The sequence below is a fragment of the Podarcis gaigeae genome, assembly GCF_964106915.1.
Source record: "Podarcis gaigeae genome assembly, chromosome: 9".
NCBI lineage: Eukaryota > Metazoa > Chordata > Lepidosauria > Squamata > Lacertidae > Podarcis > Podarcis gaigeae.
Window position 1 is genome coordinate 30,913,816 of NC_139685.1, and position 21,212 is coordinate 30,935,027.

General features: G+C 39.7%; 1 protein-coding gene and 1 pseudogene across 25 annotated transcripts in view; one reads left to right on the forward strand and one right to left on the reverse strand.

Annotated features, from left to right (window-relative positions):
- TENM3 (teneurin transmembrane protein 3) overlaps window positions 1-21,212 on the reverse strand; it is a 1,240,854-nt gene that overhangs the window by 619,881 nt on the left and 599,761 nt on the right. The gene's annotated exons all lie outside the window — the stretch shown is intronic.
- LOC310853085 (elongation factor 1-gamma pseudogene) lies at window positions 2,261-2,996 on the forward strand (annotated as a pseudogene). Its single transcript has one exon. The product of its transcript is annotated as an elongation factor 1-gamma pseudogene (transcript).

Below are 21,212 nucleotides of genomic sequence, written 5' to 3' on the forward strand. Positions count from 1 at the left end.
TGAGGCAAAAGTGGAGATGCAGTGGGAGGAGGAACAAAGTGAAGGCATTTGTGCAAATCTCTCTTTATTGCTCACTGGTGAGCAAACCGGACATAAAAGTACTTTAAAAGAGCAGGAAGCAACTTCCGGGGTGGCGCCTTCGGCAATGGCTGCCTCCCTCTGAACTGGAGGGATCCGCGAAACGGGTCGCATCCGCTACGGCGAAGCGGGGACCCCTTAAAAAATCACAGGTGGACAAAGCCTGTGACCATGGGACTCGGTGGGCACCTTTAGCGCCCCCCCAACCCGCAAAGGAACCCATTAACGGGCTCCGAAGTGAAGAGGGGGAGGAGGCGCGGTGCTGTGAGTCTACTGCTTTTTCCGTGGAGCGAAGCCGCATTGTCGTTGCCGGAGAGTGCTGCTTTTTTCCTGGACAATTTGGCATCTAAAGAATCATCCGTGAGTACTTAAAATTCGAACAACTGGATCTTAAATAAGGACTGGCCAGTAGAGAAGAATTGGACTCAAAATTTATTTCAATTTGGTACTGAAACGGGAAGGTCTATACAGGAAGTCAGCCTTCCATTTCTTTGTAGTCAGAACAAAGCAAAGACAACGTAAACTAGAGCTCAGAAAATTACCTTTAAAGGATTGACTTTCATCATTTAAAATTGTGGAACCCCCCCTTCGGTGGCAGGAAAAGAAGGGGGATTCTTTTTGGGACTGTTTAAACCTGCAGAAGTGAGTTTAAAGTAAAGTAACTTTCCACCGTCCTGATCCTGGAGCGGAGTGTCAGGACTGACGTTTGAAGCTCATTGACCAGAGACAAATGCTATTGACAGATAGTTAAAAGAAAAGTAACATAGGGATTCCATTGTTTCTTTTCGCATTTTAAAGGAACAATATTATCTTAAAAAAGAAACTTTGTTGCTATTGTTCTTAAAAGTAAGAAGATTTCCCCCTAGAGGGAGACTGTGAAATTGTAACCAACTTCAGGAGCTTGCAGCTGTTACAGATTACAATCGTGGGAAAGGACTTGTGACCTTGTAGAACAATGTCTCCAGAAGCGCGGTTGGGCGCTCTCTACAAAATAAATGCCCTGCTGGACCAGTTAGGGCAGAAGATGGATATGGTGACTAACGTGGTTAGAAACTTCGAACAGGCAATTGGAAAGTATGCGGAGCCTACCCAGGAACTAAAACAGGAGTGTGATATGACAGCACAGATGAGAGAAGAGGATATTGCTGAATCCGGGGTGTCAGAAATGGAGGGAGTTATGGCCCTGCAGGATTATGAGCCTTTGGATTTGATAAATGAATTTGGAAAAAATCAGATTTGGAAAAATAAAGTTTGGTTTGGTTTGGAAATGGGGGGTTGGATTGACCCTCCCATGCAGGAATATTTGGACTCTCTGAGTCTGGAAATGGGCCGTCAGATGTGTGGACTGGTGGGGGCTCTTAATTTTGGAGGGAATCTGAAACAGGTGTTTAAACATTACATGGAGTTTTGTCCGGATTATGGAAATGGGGCTGATCTGCTGAAAAGGGTCAAAAATATTATTAAGCTGGAGTTCTCACGAGTGAAAGGAAAATATGAAGAAGAATCGTGGTGGGGACATGGAAGAGGCTTGAGGGCCTCTGACATAAGGGCACCAGGTTAATGCGCTAGGTTAATGGGACAAAAAGGACTGACAAAATCCGGGGCCAGGAGGAAGGACGCTGGGTGAAGATTGGACTTTTCTATATTCCTTTTTTTTCCCCTTTTGTTATTAAGATTGCTTTAAAAATAATTGATGAATGTTAGAAAAATGTTGAAATGGAATTATTTGGCTCTAGTAAAAATGTTTTAAAGAATTAGGTTAATGATATGGCTATGAGAAGTTGATAAAAATAAGATTTAAATTTTAAGTTTTAAGGCCTGCTATAAGATAAGATGAAAATAGATTAAGATAATGTAAGAAAATATAAGGATAAGGGATAATGTAAGGGTAAGGATTTGCTGTATCTGATTGGGTAAAGAGGAATACAAAAAAGGGAGGCGGAGGAAGTCAAGAAAGAAAGTTAATTAAGTATGAATTTGAAAGCTGGAGTTTTTATTTTCCTTTTTGTCGGGTGGAATTTTATCTTTCTTGTATTTTGTTTTTCGGACCTGTTTTATGTGTATTTTTGATTATGTTTTCTTTTTCTTTTCTTTTTTTGGTTGTTATGTGTTTTTTCTTTTATAAAAGCTTAATAAATATATTTAAAAAATAAATAAATAAAAGAGCAGGAAGTAGTCCTTTCCTCGCTAAGATGGCAGTGGCCGGGACTCTTTACACCTACCCCGAGAACTGGCGGGCATTCAAAGCCCTCATAGCTGCCCAGTACAGTGGCGCCAAGATCAAGGTCCTCTCCACCCCAACACAATTCCACTTTGGGCAGACCAACAATTCCTGAAGAAATTCCCAGCTGGGAAGGTTCCAGACTTTGAAGGAGATGATGGATTCTGCATGTTTGAGAGCAATGCCATTGCACACTATGTCAGTAATGAGGAGCTGCGAGGACCCACCAAGGAGGCAGCTGCCCAGGTCATCCAGTGGGTGAGTGTTGCGGACAGCTACATTGTCCCTCCTGCCAGCACGTGGGGTCTTCCCCACACTGGGCATCATGCATTACAACAAACAGACTACAGAGTATGCCAAGGTGCTAATAAAGCAGATTCTTGCCCTCCTCGGTGCCCATTTGAAGACCAGGACATTCCTGGTGGGGGAATGCACCACACTGGCTGACATCACGATTGTCTGCACACTTATCTGGCTTTATAAGCAGGTTTTGGAGCCATCCTTCCACCAGCCGTACAAAAACGTCAGCCACTGGTTTGTGACCTGCATAAATCAGCCTCAGTTCAAGGCTGTCTTGGGAGAGGTGAAACTGTGCGAGAAGATGGCACAGTTTGATGCCAAGAAGTTTGCTGAGAACTTGGCACCAACAATGCCAGGTGCATCTCTGGCATCTGGGTCTTCCATGGGCAGGAGCTAACCTTTCTGCTGAGCCCTGACTGGCAGGTGGATTACGAATCCTACACTTGGCAGAAGCTGGACATGGAGAGCAAGGAGAGCAAGATGATGGTGAAGGAGTATTTCCTGTGGGAGGGTGAGTTTAAACACTATGGCAAAGCCTTCAACCAGGGAAAGATCTTCAAGTGATGCCGCCAGAGAGCTGGCGAGGGGGGCAGGACTGTTCCCAAAACCATGGACCTAAGGAAGGGCGTTGTAGTCTCCAAAGGAGTGGTGAGAGCTCCTGCCACCATTAGAAACAACTCAGCAGGGAGAGATGTCGTGACATTCAAAGATGTGAATTTAAAAACCTGAGTGTGCTAGTAAAAAAAAAAAGAGCAGGAAGTATCTTCTGACTTGCTCTGGCCTATCAAGGTCACTTCCATAGGTGGTGAGATTTGTCCCCTGAATTTCTGTCCTTGGTCTGAACTAGACAGCACAGTCCCTCCTATATATCCCTATGGGAAAATCCTGGCAACTAGCCTTGGGCATAAATGTACATCTTTGCCCTGCTCTTTTGACACTTGAGAGGTATATTTCAGAACCCACCCTATTCTTGTGATTGTAAATTGCTTTGAACAGTTTTTAATATTCTATTTTGAAACTGCTGTTACGTGCCCTGTGACCTTACAGTGAAAGGTGGGTAAGAGATTGAATTAATAATTATAATGATAATAATATTGCTTTATGATGTCTGAGATGTTAAAGCTCATTCACATAACTAATTGGGTGCTTGAAGAATTACCATGTTGCACTTAAAATCCATCTGATAATCAAATATAAAGAGCTCTCACTGTAATACAATGAGTGGTAACTAAGTCATAGAGTAGGTTCATTTATTTCAATGGGTCTACTCTGAGTATATCTAACATTGGTTACTGTTGAATCACTATCCATGTATCTGGGGGGAAATGCTGAAAATCTGAAATACAACAAACATATCCTATTTCTAAACAAGACACTAATGGCTTCTATAGACTTGACAGCAACATACACAGAGAATGAGAGAAAATATAGTTAGCTGGCTTGTGTACAGGTGAAAATTATGCTGCATATTACATGTGGAAATGTCTTATGGACAACAATTCTGGGATAAACAAAGACAGCTCCTGAATTTATCAGTACTGAAACTACTTTGTATATGATTCTTTGGCAATCAAGAGCACCCACATGGTGGCTGGAAATCATTAATCAGGCAACTGAAGCTCAGTGTTTTGTGCTTGTCAGACAACAACCGCTGCTGACTCTAATGAACAAAGAAAGAGGATGCTCACTTTAAAATAAGGATGCACCTGTATGTGATAACTTCAGCTTCAGCATTTTGCTGTCCCAGACTTCCCAATTATCCTTTCCATTTGTCACACATTCCTCACCTATCCCACTTTTATATTGTAACTTAATTTGTTTTGGTTGTGCAGACATTCTAACTCCTGATTAGAAAAAGAAAGGCAAAATAATAACTGTGGAACAATATTGCCTTACTTGCATGATTAAGAAAAAAATAGATTTTATGTAGTTAACTCTATAGAGTCCAGTTCAGTGTCAAGTCTGAGTGGTCTTTCCTCATCCTTCCACTCCTTCCATTACTTGTCATATCCAGTGCAAAGTTCCCAGCTTGAATTAAGCCATAGTTCCCTGTTGTGACTGTTTCTCCCATTGCCACATGTCAAACTTCACCTGACAACAAGGCTAGTGCTACAATGAGACAAAGGAGTAGCAAATTGGTGCCCTCCTTAAGCCCAGATCTCATTATCACTGCTGGGAAAGTAAACTAGGAAAAAGGAGATCACTGTGGGGAAGCTATCCCTTCCGGGAAGAGTTGAAGTTAGTGAACCTGTTGCTAGTAAGGAACTCTGTACCTGGGCCTCTAGAAACAATGCTTGTCTCAGAAGTATTTCCAAGCTATGAAGATGCTCTTTCAAGAGGAGCACAACTATCATCCACTGAAAAGGACATGTCCTTTTCAGTATATGCAATGTTCTAGGAAAAGATTCATGGATTGCACACCTCACAAGTCATCTCTGCAAATTCAGAATGAATATGGGTGTTACTTGGGCCAGGACTCTTTCCTATATAACATTCATATTAACCTCAAAAAGAAAAAAAAAAACCAACCCTGCTTTACGCAGACATTAAGAAATACAGAACTATGGAAATATAAAAATAGGGGAACGACTAAGAAATTGAAGGAAGGTCACGTGTGTGCTTTAAACAAGGAACAAAGTGTTAGATTCCAAGCATAAGAAGCCAGTTACAAACACATATCTCATCATAGGCTACTATCCAGTGAGACTTAACGTTTTCCAATTTCTAACTTCAACACTTTCATTAAACTAGTGCCAAATACCAGAGAAGGTTGGTGCCCCTCCCTTTTTACCCAGACATAGCAATGGTAACCGTGGAGTCCAGTTTGAGAGGGCTGGCAGGAAGCACAGTGAGCAGAAAAATGGATAGTGCAAAGGGTAGATACCCTGCAGCTGTGTACCTCACCTCTATACATGGTTTTGCTTGTCTATCCCATGGCAACTCATTTGTCTGAGTGTGGCATGAAAAAAGCTGTTGACAACTGTTGTGAAATGGCCTATCCAAGGCACAGATCAGGGTACAGAGCACAAAGGAAGCAAATTACCACTCAGTAGGCAGGTTCCCGCACATAACCTGGCTGCTGGCCAAGTCTCCTTTTATTAGTATAAGGGTCAGGTTTATTTCAGATGTACAGTGAGGCATCTAGTAGGAAAAAAATAGCCTTTAAGATGTGGGCTGCTGGCTCAAGCAGAAAGGGATACAATGCAGGTGCCATAAACTCATAAACTTTTTTATTTCAGACGATGAACAATACAGATAGGAATAAGAAGAATAAGGGATACTGGTAAAAATGTTAAGGAAGTACATTAATGAATACTTACATAATATACATCAATATAAATCTACAAGGAAATTATTTCACAAATTATAAGGAAAAGCCTTGGAAATCTCAGAATCAAGTAGAGGGGAAGCATGGTGTACTGACTAGAATATTAGACTAAGATTAGAAAGACCTATAGAGTTGTACCTCCGGCTACGAACTTAATTGTTCCGGAGGTTCTTTCTTAACCTGAAACCATTCTTAACATGAGGCACGCTTTTGCTAATGGGGCCTCCCACTACCACCGTGCCGCCGGTGCGTGACTTCCGCTCACATCCTGGAGCAAAGTTTGCTACCAGAAGCATCTACTTCCAGGTTAGCGGAGCTCATTGCCCAAACCGTTCGTAAGGAGGACGGTGTGTAACCCGAGGTTCCACTGTATTGGAATTTCCACTTAGCCAGGAAGCTCACTGGAGGACCTTAGACAAGTCTATCTGAACAGGCTACCTCATAGAGTTGTTGTGAATATGAAATAGAGGTAACTATATGTATGCCAACTTGATTACCTCAGAAGAAGGAAAGAAGGAAGACACTCAAAGACTAATAAATGTATCATTTTCAAGTAGTAAATAAATAGTAAGGATCAATTGGTTTGGTACTGTTCTTCATCTACACACAAATGACCTAGATGAAGTAGATTCACAAAATTTGCAAATGATACAAAGCTGAAAGTAATTACTAACAACTTTGAAAATAGCCTAAAAATCCAACAAGATCCTGACAGATTTGAAAACTGAGTTGGGAACTTCAAATATAAGAAGGACAAATGTCCAATCTACATTTACATTTAGAAGCACAGCTTCAAACAGGTGGAAAAGCAGTATAAAATATTTATATAAATAAGCAGAATCTAACAAGATGTAAAGAGGGACTTAATGCACGACTTGTTCTATGTCATTCAGAAGCCATAAGAAAATACAACTTAGAGAACTGCCCAGGACTAAGGTATTAAATCACTCTGAATTAAGACAAGTATTTAACTATATCCATTGGAATGATTAAAAGAAGAAGAAACTGCTTTGAAGAATGCATTTCTTTCAAGTCAGTTTTGAGACTGTTTGGGGTGTAATGTATTCTCCTTAAATAATTTAAAGATTATTGTCACTAAATGGCAGGGGAGGTCCCTCTTATGGGCAAAGTGGGGCATAACCTTGCCAGGTTTCTGACCCCCCACAATCCAAATCTCCAAAGCCAAGGTTTAGTCTTTTTCTCCAGCTTCTTTCTCTCTCAAAAAGTAAAACAGGGCAAGCCCTTTGTTTTTATTGTTCCAGTCTGCGAACGTTTTTTAGAAGCCAAACATCTGGACGCGGCATCTGATTGAGTGCAGGAAGCTCCTGCAGCCAATCAGAAGCTGCACCTTGATTTTCAAATGGTTTCAGGAGCTGAACGGACTCCCAGAATGGATTAAGTTCAAGAACCAAGGTACCACTGTACTGCCATATCCCCAAGTGAATCACAACTTGGATTTGTGGGGGTTTTTTACCTGCTGACAACAGAAGCAGATGCTTTGATTTAACCCCTTTCGCAAAATTTCAAAATGCTTTTGCAAGTATTCAGAGTGTAATCCTGCATATATCATGGAACAATCCCCATGAAATTCAATGGGGTTTATTTCTGAGTAATGTATTTCTGAGTTTTTTTGGCATGAACCTACAATTGTGGTTCATGCCTTCTGAACCAAGGTGAGATACTTAAATGCTAAGTGTTAACAAAATTGCAATGTTTACGATTCCACTGTGTCTTTGCAGAGGAGGATAGGGACAGAACCAGAACATGCAGGGCCACATCTGTTTCTCCCAGCAGAGTAGCAACTGTAGCAGCAGAAACCCCTTCGGAACAAGGGAAATACACTTTGGGTGCTAAATACTTCTACAACTGTATCCCTTATGTACCCACTGTTACTTTTTCAAGGGAAAAGGATGGAGACCTCCTTGCAGCCACACCAAGTTTAGGGTCCACCAGCCTCTACTGCTTAATGAAAGACAATGGATCTGGAACCTAAGGTTTCATTGATATTGTTAGGCTCTCTAAGTTATGGCTGTTCTATTTGTTGTTGTTAATTTTATTTTATTGAAATATTTTTTACGAACATTTGATGAGCTTTAACTGGACTATTTCAACAAAGTATGCAAAGAGAAAAAGAACAAATAAAAAGTTGCCTTTTATTCTAAAGAAAAAAGAAAATGTAGATGAAAGATACATAACCAATGCAATTATTTTGCTTAGAAACCCAAACCATACCTCTGTAGTAAGTGTAGATTTCCCCAAGGTGTTAATATCTCTTATTGTTTCATTCTGTTTGTTAATTGTTCTTTTAGGAGCCATTAAATTGTAGTTGTTAAGAGTACCAACTGTTCATTAACCAAAGAAACAACTCTGGACTTCTTCCTAGTTGAAAATATGTATAATGCTGCCAAGTCTGAATGTTTTTGCTAAAATCAATGCAACATAAATTTCTATATTATTTTCTGGCCAATTGTATTTTTAGAGGCTTACAGCACAGTGGATCACAGAAACTGCATTTCCAGAACTTTGTGTGAAACATGAGTTTTCATCAAATCTATACCCTGCACATTCATTCTCATTGAACTTTGCATAGTGCTGTATCCTGTTTCCACTGGCTTATTAGCACTACATGTGCTGCAGCTAGCACAGAGACATTCATGAATAGCTCAATCTTAAGGCACAGGATCCAGATAAACAAATAAAAGCTTTCCTGTAGCTCCATTGTTCCTTGCCTTCAGTACCTTCACAGAGTACTGTTTCTTAAATTTACCCCTGTTTGGATGAACTTGTGTACTGCCCACCATGTTCCACCCAAGAGCATTAATTTCATGCAACTTCTAAACACTTCTCCTAATATACAGCATGAGTTGTATTTCATGATGCAAGACTCTAATTCACTGAAGCTAGCTTCCTGTTAGTGTTTCCAACATACACATCAAGCCTTCTGAAGAATGGTTGAGGGAGTTGAGTATGTTTAGCCTGGAAAAGAGAAGACCAATAGGAGATATGATAGCCATCTTCAAATATCTAAAGGTCTGTCACATGGAAGATGGAGCAAGCTTGTTTTCTCCTATTTCAGAGAGTAGACTTCAGGTTACAAGAAAAGGGACTCTGACTAAACATCAGGAAGAACTTATTGATGGTAAGAGCTGTTTGACAGAAAAATTAGCTACCTTGGGAGGTGGTGGACTCTCCTTCACTGAAGGTTTTTTAAAGCAGAGGTTGGATGGTCATCTGTCCTGGATAATTTAGTTGAGATTCCTGCATTGCACCTTGGGGTTCCTTCCAACCCCACAATTCTGATTCTATTACACCCTTTTTGTTTGTCTGCAGATGCAGCAAAACTACAATCAAGCCCGGACTCTGCCACTGATAGAAATATAACATTCGATCTTCATCCACAGCTTTCTATGCCAAACTACAACTTTTTCAAGACTGTTATATAAGGTAGCTGTTCTGAAATCACAATAATCCATTTTGATTTTTCTCATACTCACTGTTAAAATGATTTACTAATAAAATTGTTATTTACTGAAGTGTGCCTTGGCATCTTTTAAGTGGTAAGAACATTGATATGTGAATTTGAACAGTTTGTTATCAATGGGTAACTAACATTTTATGGTTCTTTACAGGAATGTAACTCAATGAACTATCTATATTTTTCATAGCCTAATTTGAAAGAACGTGCAAAAAGGGACTGTGCAATCATTACACAGTAATAGTTGAAATTCCTCTTCTCTAAACAATATATACCAACATTATGACAAATCTTTTATTTTCTCTTTTAAGGACATGTCAGAATCAATAGGGTTTCTTTGGGGGGGGTGGATTTACAAGCTCAGCGGTAAACTTGACAGGGCAAGTTCAACATTAAAGGTAAAGGTAAAGGTACCCCTGCCCGTACGGGCCAGTCTTGACAGACTCTGGGGTTGTGCGCCCATCTCACTCAAGAGGCCAGGGGCCAGCGCTGTCCGGAGACACTTCCAGGTCACGTGGCCAGTGTGACATCGCTGCTCTGGCGAGCCAGAGCCACACACGGAAACGCCGTTTACCTTCCCGCTGGTAAGCGGTCCCTATTTATCTACTTGCACCCGGAGGTGCTTTCGAACTGCTAGGTTGGCAGGCGCTGGGACCGAGCAGCGGGAGCGCACCCCGCCGCAGGGATTCGAACCGCGACCTTTTGATCAGCAAGTCCTAGGCACTGAGGCTTTAACCCACAGCGCCACCTGCGTCCCTAAGTTCAACATTATTAACCCACAAACCATTGCCTATTTCCTGAAGATAGCTCTGAAAACAGAAAGCTGAACAATTTATCCCCTCCCCTATCACCTGTGGTGAATGAGCACCTGAATCCTTCACTGTGTTGTACAAGTCAAACTTTTGCTGTCCACAATACATACTCCATGTAGAAAGAACATAGCTTTAATCAAAATGGCACCTGGTGTTCATGGTGAATTATTCAGAAAATTAATTTGTCATGAGCCTTGTTCACCATGAAGTGGAAGATCATAGGGAGAGCAGTTATGTGGAGCAGTCTCAATTATTGCAGCATAATTAATAGGGGTTTTTTGTTTTTTCCCCCCAAGCTTCACCAAACCTCCTGATTGCCATATCTGAAGATTTAAATTCATTTCTAGAGTGTCCTTTCAGTTTCTACACCTATGCATGGAAATTCTTTTTGATCAGATAGATAAAAGGCAAACAGGTATCAGTCTTTAAATCTTTTAAGCTATTGAAACAGAGCATGCATAGTTTTTACAGTTGGAGAAGTCTGAATCTTCTCAATTTGGCACCTCAGTTCTGAATCAGAGACTACCACAGCTCTGAGTCATGTCTGGGGATCATATAGCTGTGATCACTGTTGCAAATTAGCAATGTGACCAGAAAATATGTATTCTGAGGCTACTTCTTTTCATGTCGCTTTCACACTATTTCCTTCTCTGGCTTCTGTAACAAACTATCTGGAACAGATTAAGTAGGGACACCCACTAGTTTTGATCACTGGGCATCAAAACTTACAGCTGTTTCTCACATAAATTAATATTTATCTTCAAGGAATTCCCCTCTGGTTAAAAACTGGCCTTTTCTCATAAAGTTTTGAAGAGGAAGGAATATTGCACTGTTTCCCCAATGCTTATGAAATGTATATTTAACCCAGGTAATGAGTGTCAATCCAAACAAAAAGAGAGATCTACAATTTGCAAATCATTCATATTGTAATAGAAAAAATAAGTAAAAACCACATTCTACATTCCACTTGGCTTCACTTGTAAAGATACTTCACTGACGTCTGTTCCACTGAAGTGAAAGATGCTTGCATCTGCCAAGAACTTGGAGCAGTGGGCTGCCCCTTGCCAATATTATGCATCAGAAAAGTTCATTCTGACATGGTTGATTGCTATTTTAAAATAAATCAGTTATTAGCTAGTGATCTACTTTTGGGGGAAAGAGCCCCAAAGCCTGGCATAATTGGGTCCATTCCAAGATTCTGACTAATCCTATTCAACTGCAACACATGAGTTAAGAGGTGTTCCCACTTCCCTGTACAGTGGTACCTCTACTTACAGACGCAATCCATTCCGGGGCGCCATTCGCAACCTGAAAAGTCCATAAGTAGAGTGCCACCTCTGTGCGTGCGCGTGACGCAATAGAGCACTCCTGCGCATGCACGAAGAACGCTTCTGCGTGTGTGGAGAAACCCGGGAGTATACACTTCGGGGTTTGCCGCGTTCGCAACAGAAAATCCGCAAAATGAACCTAATGCAACTAGAAGTAAGACTGTACAACTATTGTTACTCAAGATACTTGTATGCTATTTAGGATGGCATGTTATGGAGGAATAGTGGTAAGCTTCTCGATTACATTACCATTATTTGTTAGAGCAGGCATAGGCAAACTTGGCCCTCCAGATATTTTGGGACTACAACTACCATCATCCCTGACCACTGGTCCTGTTAGCTAGGGATGGTGGGAGTTGCAGTCCCAAAACATCTGGAGGACCAAGTTTGCCTATGCCTGTGTTAGAGAAATCAGAGTCATTCAATAAACTAGACCCTAAACAAGTGATGAACATATCTTATGCTGGCCTCTACTAACAGGGCAGGGGAGCTTTACACCATGGGTTGACAAAGGCACCACAAAGTGAATACCTGGCATAGAAGGAATCTGCTATATGATTGCTAGCTTTTGATCCACCATTTCCTAGGGAAAATCTACAGCAATAAGCAAAACAAATAAGCTAAAGGAATTCAGTTTTCGCCATGTATGTTTAAATAAATAATACATATAAAATACAAACCACATAAATCAGAACTTCTAACACTGAATTGTGCTGAACCTGGACCAAAGAATACTGATGGTGGCTAGGTCATCCCTACATCATACATTTATAGCACTCTTAAAACATTTGAACAGTCATGGAGAACTGGGAATTATATTTTGTAAAGGGTCCTGGAAATTCTAGCTCTATGAGGTCAGCACCCTTCACAAACTACGGTTTCCAGGATTCTTCAGTGGAAGTAGTAACTCTTGAAAGTGGTGTAAGAGTGCTTGTGGTGCAAATAGTATTAGACTGGTGTAGCTATAGCAGTAGTAAAAAGTCTGATTTAACGTGCAAGAACCACATTAATCTAAGCACACATATGAATAAAACAATTATATTATGACTGTATTACTATTTTATAGTGTCTTAATTATATGGTGCCTCCTATATCAACAATATTTTACAAAACATAAGATTTTCTCAGTTTAAAACTGAGAATCAAATTGTGCAATTCTCTTTCTCAAAATTCTTCACAATAAAATCTAATTAGAGAACAAGCTGCCATTACAACTGTTCTGTTAAAAAGACACTGAAAGAACTTAGGCTGCAATTCCTATACCCACTTTCCTTGGAGTAGGCCAACATGTTCCCTCAGTGGGACATACTGAGTGCATATTTATAGGATTGTGAGGTCACTACTTCTTTTCAAACACTAGAGAATTACACAATGTTTCTGAAAGTTGGTGATTTTGACCCTGGAATTCCAAGGAATATGGGGGTAAGTCTTGGCTAACTAACATAATATGACCACCAACATGTTACCTCTCAGAATCTGCAAGGCTTAATAACTTGGGACTTTTGGAATGCTCTGAATCAGTTAAAAATGCATGCTCTGAAGGAGATGGAGTTTTGGTCACAAGACCCATGGGGTTACCATCATGCCCATGATAACAGGGTGTGAACACACAAGCTTATATTCTGTGAGAACATGATCTGTGTGAACAGCACCATCTGGTGAGAGAACAATACTAATACACAAAATGAATTTTCATTAGTACTGTGATCATTTCCATCTGATTCAAGTTTTGTACCAAATCAATGCAATAATAATACTGAGAACTTTAAATAAAGGAACAATTGAAAAAATTGATAAAATATCCTCTTTGCTAATATTGTTCTTTAATCCATAAGCCATTGCCACACCAAACACTAAAGAGAACACTGGAATCTAGTCTTTAATGCCATCACAGATAGTCTCTTTTTTCTTCTAAGCAACTGTTCAAACTGCAAATGTAGGATCTTTTTACATTGCATAAAACTTAAGTAAAAACATGCATCAAAAACCTTCAAAACAAGTGAAATATTGACCAAATTGCGAAGCTACTCAAACATTAACAAGCCCTGTGTGTACCAATTTGACATGCTCTCAGCATTACTTTGTATAATTCAGCTACAAATGCTAAATGTTATCACCAATACATTTTTCTGCGCTGCAGAATAAAAGGCTTAGTGATTTATTTTACAGCTTGTAATGAATTAGCAAGCAGGAGAGTAAATAATGCAAGCTGAAAAGTTAGTAATTGGCGATGACATTAATGACACTCCTGCATGTTCTGACTCATTTCAACTGCTTTTCTTAAATTAGCAAAATAGTTTTAGAGGCAGGCAAAGGTTATGCGCAAAAGTAAACTTATTATTTAAGGCTTGTGCATCCATTTTTACCACATCAGTAAGGTGCTTTCTTCAAATGGAACTGGGCATTTTACATGTATGTCCAGATGCAAGTAGGACAGAACTCCTTTACCGTTCTTTGTTGGAATAAGTAGTTCTGCTAAAGTAAACATTTTATCCTTGCTATTCAAATTAAAGGAGATCTGCTCTCTCTGTTTGATCATCCTATCAATCCTCCCACTGTACAGGTAATTTAAAAAAAAAATTACATTAATTACATGAAAGCAATCAATGCAACTAAAATAATAATTAAATAGCCACTACAGAACCCTTTCCCCAAGCAGGGGTTTATTAAAATACAGTGGTACCTCAGGTTACAGACGCTTCACGTTACAGATTCGCTAACCCAGAAATAGTACCTTGGGTTAAGAACTTTGCTTCAGGATGAGAACAGAAATCGCGCAGCAGCAGCGTGGCGGCAGCAGGAGGCCCCATTAGTTAAAGTGGTACCCGAGGTACCACTGTATTTATATGCTGTCTGTTATGCAGGCATTTCAAAACTGTGTACAACAATCTCATAAAATACAGTACAAATGGAAAAAAAACTACGTTAACCCAGTAAAACAGACCCCACAAAACCCCCAGTAAAACAATGATCAGGCAGACAGTTAAACATATGCTTAAAATCTCCAAACAGCTTGCATCAGTAGCCAGCAAAATATATTATAAACAAGTAAGATTTCAATCTGCGCTAGAATTGCATTACTGGTGTGCATGCCTCATTTTTAGAGAGAGACCATTGATTGGTGACCCCTGGTGCAGGGGAAACAACGTTCACAGCACTTTCCCACTATGGGATGGGTCACTCTACTTTCCCCTGGGGCAGGGTTTATGCAGGATAGTTCCAGAAGGTTTTGCTACTGTGGTAGGCATAAGAAGAAACATTAATATCTTGCAGCAAATTGCTTTGAGCTTTACAAATATTGTAAATAAATGAAAATTCTGGAAATTCTGAATATTCTGATGAATGTCCCTGTCATCCTGGGAAATATTTAGTCTTATTTGCATGACTTCTTTAGTAAGGTTTCTGCTTTCAGCAACTCACTTATTCCTGCCTTGACAGTTCTGAACCTTATTTAGAGAGTGCATGAAGCCATCAGCCTGGAACTAAAATTCACTAGTTTTCTTAAGACTTTACAGATAGCTTATTAAGATTTTACCAGTCAATTTTTATATTAGCAGAGCCAACATAAATAACGAGCTTTCTAATGAAATAATGAGCCTCCTTACCATCATTTATTTAAGCCCTCTCTTACATGTGGATATGAAAGAATGCATGAATTAACTGTGCTCCTCTTCCTGCGCCCAACAAATGGTTGGTTTGTGGGGAGAAGCAATGATTTTGTTCTCAATTTTTTCCACCAGAATAAAAATCCCTCGTAAAGCAGACATCTTTTCACAAGATCAACAATGCTGGTATTCAGCTATTGCCAACGAACCTTTTCCTTTCCTTTTTTTTATTTTAGAGGAACTAAAGATTACCATTCACTGGGACAGATTCTACCCTGTAACACTAAATAAGGTAGCACTGCTCTGGTCTTTTTTAATTATTAAAGGTCTTTTAAGTTAAACTGAAAAGACTACACAGGTATTCAGTGAAGATAGCTACAAGATGGAAAGGTACAAAAATCAAAGACTTGCCTGCAGGCACCAAGGGCCCTTGTTACAGCGGCTCTTTTTTCTCTCACAATTAGAATACTTGCCTGAGCTTGATAAGATTTCAGTGCATTTGGCATTTATTTTTATTTCATATTTATATCCCGTGACGGGGCGTCACTATTCAAGTGGAATGTGCACGGCTAATTTGCTGACATCCTAACAGGAACACATTGCTTGATGTCCCTTGTGATAAACTGTAATGCATTAGAATTCTTCACCTTGTATGAGGTTATAATTGTTACAATGAGAAAGGACATTGCTCATATTGTTATATGAGCAGAGGAGTTTACTCCTCTGGAGCGTGCTCTGAGGGAGATAGGATTTTTCAAGTGGAGACGGGAGAGAAGTACAGAAGTTAAAGGAACTGGAGAATTTATTTTATTAAAATACAAATGCAGGACTATGACCTTCAGTGGAGCACTATTCCAGCGTGTAATAAAATAGGCTTATTTTTATGCCACATGCAGCACTTACCTACTAAAGAATATTCAGTATTGTCCTAGTCCTGATATAAATATAGGAAACTTCTTTTTTTAAAAAAAAAAAAGGCAAAAGAACTATATAACATTTTTTGCTGCTTCTTAAATCTGGCCAAAAGTTTTTATACTTTTAAGACTAATATGTGTGGCATGTGCTGCACACCCTCACCAAACTGCAGTTGCCACTGGCACAAGGTATGAAGGACCCACAACCTCAATTTTGTAGGTACTACTCTGGAGGGCTTCTACTACAATTTTGATTGTGATCCCCAAACCAGAAACTTCAAAGTGTCCTATACAGAGGCACTTCAGAATTATAGAGTACTGTAGTAATCTCAGATGTCTACACTTTTTTTAAAAAATGATGTGAAACATTAATACATGGAGTCACTAAGGAGCCTGCCAGATATGAAGGATGAAAGTGTGGTTGCCAACTGCCAGCAAATTTTACTTACAGGGAGAATGTGTGTGTGTGTGTGTGTGTGTGTGTGTTTAAAAGAGCTGCTATCTATGAAATAAGTAAACTGAGCTGACTGTCAGCACAAAATGTAGTCTTAACCTGCCATCTGTGAGAATTGCTAGAGGTGATTTTATCTGACCTTTGAAACAAATTGCCCACACAAAATGGAACATGCAAATGTATGTAGGAAAAACTAACAATGAAACTATACCTGGCATAATATATAAAAAAAATTTAAAAAATTGTCCAGTAGCACCTTAGAGACCAACTAAGTTTGTTCTTGGCATAAGCAGGCATGTTTGCTGTTATATTATTTTTATGGTCTTCTTAATTTGTTTTGTACTTCACCCAAAGCTTCACTAAAATACTGATAAAACCTCAGGCCAGTTTGATATTTTCCATCCAAGGTTTCCTGAATGGTGTGGAACCACCCTGTTGGTGCTCTTTGATACTGTATTTCAGTGCCTTTCAACATCATTTATCATGCTGTCCCTTCTGGATGTGTGTTGGAGGCATTGTATTGCAGTGGTTTTACTCCTACCTGAAGAGCCATTACCAGAAATTAGCACTAGGGGACTTCTGATCAGCCCTATAGCTTCAAACTGTGGGGTTCCACAGGAGTCCATTTTGTCTCATACTATTCAACATCTATATGAAACAGTTGGATGCTGCCATTCAGAGATTTGGAGCACAGTGTCATCAGAATGCTGATGACATGCAGCTCTATGTCTTCAGTCGTTTTGAATCAGGAGAGGCTCTGAAGGTATAGAACCAGTACCTGGAAAGAATTATGCATTGGATGGGAGTCCATAAACTGAATCTGAATCTGAAAAGACATAATTGCTGTGAGAGGGAAGTTTGCATGGCGGGGAATTAGATGGATTACCTGTTCTGGCAGCAATTGCAGTCTCCTTAAAGGAATAGTCAGGGAAGCTCTTGAATTCTAACCTATTACTGCAGTTCAAAGTGGCTTCTGTGGCCAGAAGTTCCTATATACAGCTTAAGCTGGGTTGCCAGGTATAGCTGTTTCTGGGCCAGAGATAATTTGGCCTCAGTTACCCATGCTCTAGTGACCTTCCATCTGGACTACTACAATGTGCTCTAGATTTTGTGCAGCTAATTGTGCACAAAATGGGAGCAAAGAAAAAAGTGTTGTCACCACTATAGAAATTGTGACAGCCATATTATATGTAATAGTGCCAATTGATATAAACAGCGTTTCCATATGAGTTTGGCTGAGATAACTGCTCAACATAGTCACTAGGTTCTTCCAAGCTGCCACCTCCTAAATGTCCTGCTTACATCCATATTAGACTTATTGTCTCTGGGCTCTACACCTATGCTGCAGAGACCCTTTCTGTAATTATATAAATGAACATTTTCCTGCCTAAGGTGAGGGATGAGATTTCCCCCTGCAGTCCATGTACAGAAGCCAAGCAGGCAGTTGAATCTTACTTCAATACTGGCAGTGGGATTCCACTGCATCCGAGAGCACAGATCACATGCCATACCCAGCTTTCTCCTCCATTAGAAGGGTATAGCTAATGGACTCAGAAAGATGCCCACCACAATGTGTCATCTGAGGCAGTCACCTCATTCTGCCTAGTAGTAGGGCCAACATTCAATATGAATAGAAGATTTCTACTATCTAGAATTCATCCAGAATACAACAGGAAGTATTAGAGAGAGTGGTTAGGGATGGAATAAAGATTTGATTCAATTAATATTTACAGATTAATTTACCTAATTCACACTTTATGAAACAGTGTGAAACTTGAAGGACAATCATCCTTTAAATTCACACTTCTCCAATTTTTGTGATGTATATCTCAAGCCAAGTAATGTGGACATAAATCCATATGCTAGAGTGACCTTGGTATGGATATAGAGAAATCAGCTTTGAAGGCATTAAGTAGGAAACACCTGATCTGATCTATTTCTGCAAAAGTTCAAGAATCCATGCTGATAGTACTTCACTGGTACTGAACACTAGGTTGAATAAATGGGGCTTTGCCTATCAAGTGGTGGGGATGTGGTATGATAGGCTCTTATAATCACACATGGTGGTTATGTGTGATCATGTCAGCATTTCAGGAAATTTCAGCCACTGTCCTGCAACTTCTACCACAGGACCCACTGTTGGCTTTGCTGTGGATGCTCCAGAAATGTATGATACAAGTGTCCCATAAGAATTTAATACTCTTCCATCTGACTGCTGCAAAACTCAAAATAAGCGATCACTGAAGACACACATCTTCATTTACTTTGGAGGGATGGTGGGGAGAAGGTACAACAATTAGCAGTGCTGGAGAAACTGTCACAGAAAACAGGCTATGCCATGGTTGTGTATGTGACATAAACTGACAAATTTGCAAAAACCTGGTGGGCCATCATTCTGATTTTAACAAGGAAGTCTGCACCAGGAGGCTACTGGATTTTCACCTTCATTTTTGGACTGACTTTTGTTGTTGCTTGATGGGATTAGTGTAATCACCTTTGTCATAATAGGGTGATGTTGATAGTGGGTTCTACACATTCTGATAATGATGATTGACTATAGTCCACCAGTTTGTTTATAGTGTTAAGGTTTATTAATGCTCAAAATTCTACATTAAAATGCATATACTAGGATAAAGTGCATATTAGGGGAAATTGCATTACAACACGAATATTAGGAAGAAATCAGAGTCAAATGCTAATGAATTTTTCTGACTTTTAAAAAAGTGCAAACTGATGTGGAAATGTGGAAAACTGAATTTAAGATTTGAAAAATTAGAAACTGAGAGAAAATGCAATTGACATATTGGCCCATCCCTAAGGGTGGTCAAGATTTATTCTAAATGACATCTATTAAATCTACTGGGGTTATCACTGCTAGGCCCAAAGTAAGGCAGAGATAATAGGAGTGATCTTCTAAGGCAGGGGTAGCCAGTGTGGTTCCATCCATGATCACTGGCCATGCACGTAGTATAAAATCATAAGGGCACCATACTGGTTACTCATTCTCTAAGTGACAAAATGCCATCACAGTCATTGTGGTGTTAAGATGTTAGCTAAGTTAAATGTTCCTTATCTGTCCCTTGAAGTTATACTAAAGTTGTGGCCCACTGTAAAATTTATTTACCTTCTAGTGTTTTCATCCCTCGGTGTGGGGGCAGTTTGGTACTGCAGAGTGAAACAGCCCATTTGATTAATAAAGAAAAGGCTATTGCATATAACTGAAATGCACTGCAGTTGCCTTGACTGTCACACAATCTCAGTGTAAAACCTGTTCCTGTCCAAAAAAACAAGTGCTCAACTATGCATAAATGCTGATAACTTTGCACACAAACCTGCGCGCTAGAATCACTCAGTGTGCTCCGAAGGTATGATACAGTAAGATACCTTACAATGGAATAATTATAAGAAAGCTGTTGCCTGCATAAATTCCTATTTACTTAGAAGTCAGCAGGCAACCTCCAAAATTCAAATGTACACATCCCTGAACACATAATGTGTGGTGAGGGATCAGAATCAAATCAAAGCTCTAAGACTCAGTATCAAGAATAGCTAACATGCTGGTATGCTCTCTGAGTCTGTTTATCCACCAAAGTTAGGAAGAACACGTGTGAATAATCCAACACCCCCAAGGGAACATAATAGCTTTTGTTGGGGGGGGGGTGGAGTTTTACGTGGAATTATATCAGCTGCTGAGAAGGATATTTTTGTTATCATTCTAATGCTTATACAATCTGGCTTTACATATTTTACAGTTGCTTTTCTGCAAAGCAGCAAATGAATAAAATATACATGATTATTACAAGGAAGGCTTCCTAAATCACCATAGGCCTACAAGAATGTTAAGAGCAAAATGGAATATAGATGTTCAGTTCTTTTATTTACAGTGCTTTAATTAGAGCATTTCTTGTACTTGGTACAGTAGTATAGCCATTTTTGGTGTAATAGCAGTGGTGAGATCTTAGACTAATAGACTCTAGCCACTGCCCAGAATGGGAATACATAATTTATTTCACAAAGGTGGTTGGAGATCTTCTAATTTATGAGGGGGGTGAAGCAAATCCACAAGGGAGTAACTAATGGATGTCAATAAAGAATAGAAATAAATAATATATCCAGGTTGACCATAAACCAATACAGTATTAGCTTTATACAGTAGTTAAATATGTAAGTTTCGTTTTAGATATTCTTCTTACCCTAAATCTCTAATGAGCTCCATTCCCCATTTGTTTCCCCATTCAGCCTCATAAAATGTAAAGTATTTGCACCAAACACTCCTTCTATCAGAGTGTTTTGAATATTTGCCTTATTATTTGCCTTATTATTATACTGCAGCTTCTTAAAAGGTTCATAGCTGAAGGAAAGGCCCTGATTCTACTTTTCATAAACAGTTTCACGTCTGGGATATAAACTTTAAACCAAGCCATGATGGTAGATGTTATCATGTAGTATCTCTGTGTATGCAAGTATGAAATGGTTAAGCTGCCATGACGACCAAATATATGGCTAAAGATGTGAACAGTAGTGGCCTGTGGGGGGTGGGGTGTCACCTCCTGGCACTGGTATTGTTGCAGCTTACTTGCATAGGGCTTGGGAGAGGCAGTGTAGCTATGAAGTCAGGGCTATGCAGGCATACTGGGGGAGCCAATCTGTGCAGACTTGACCTCATCTCATCTCAGCCTCACCCTGCCCCAGTTCTG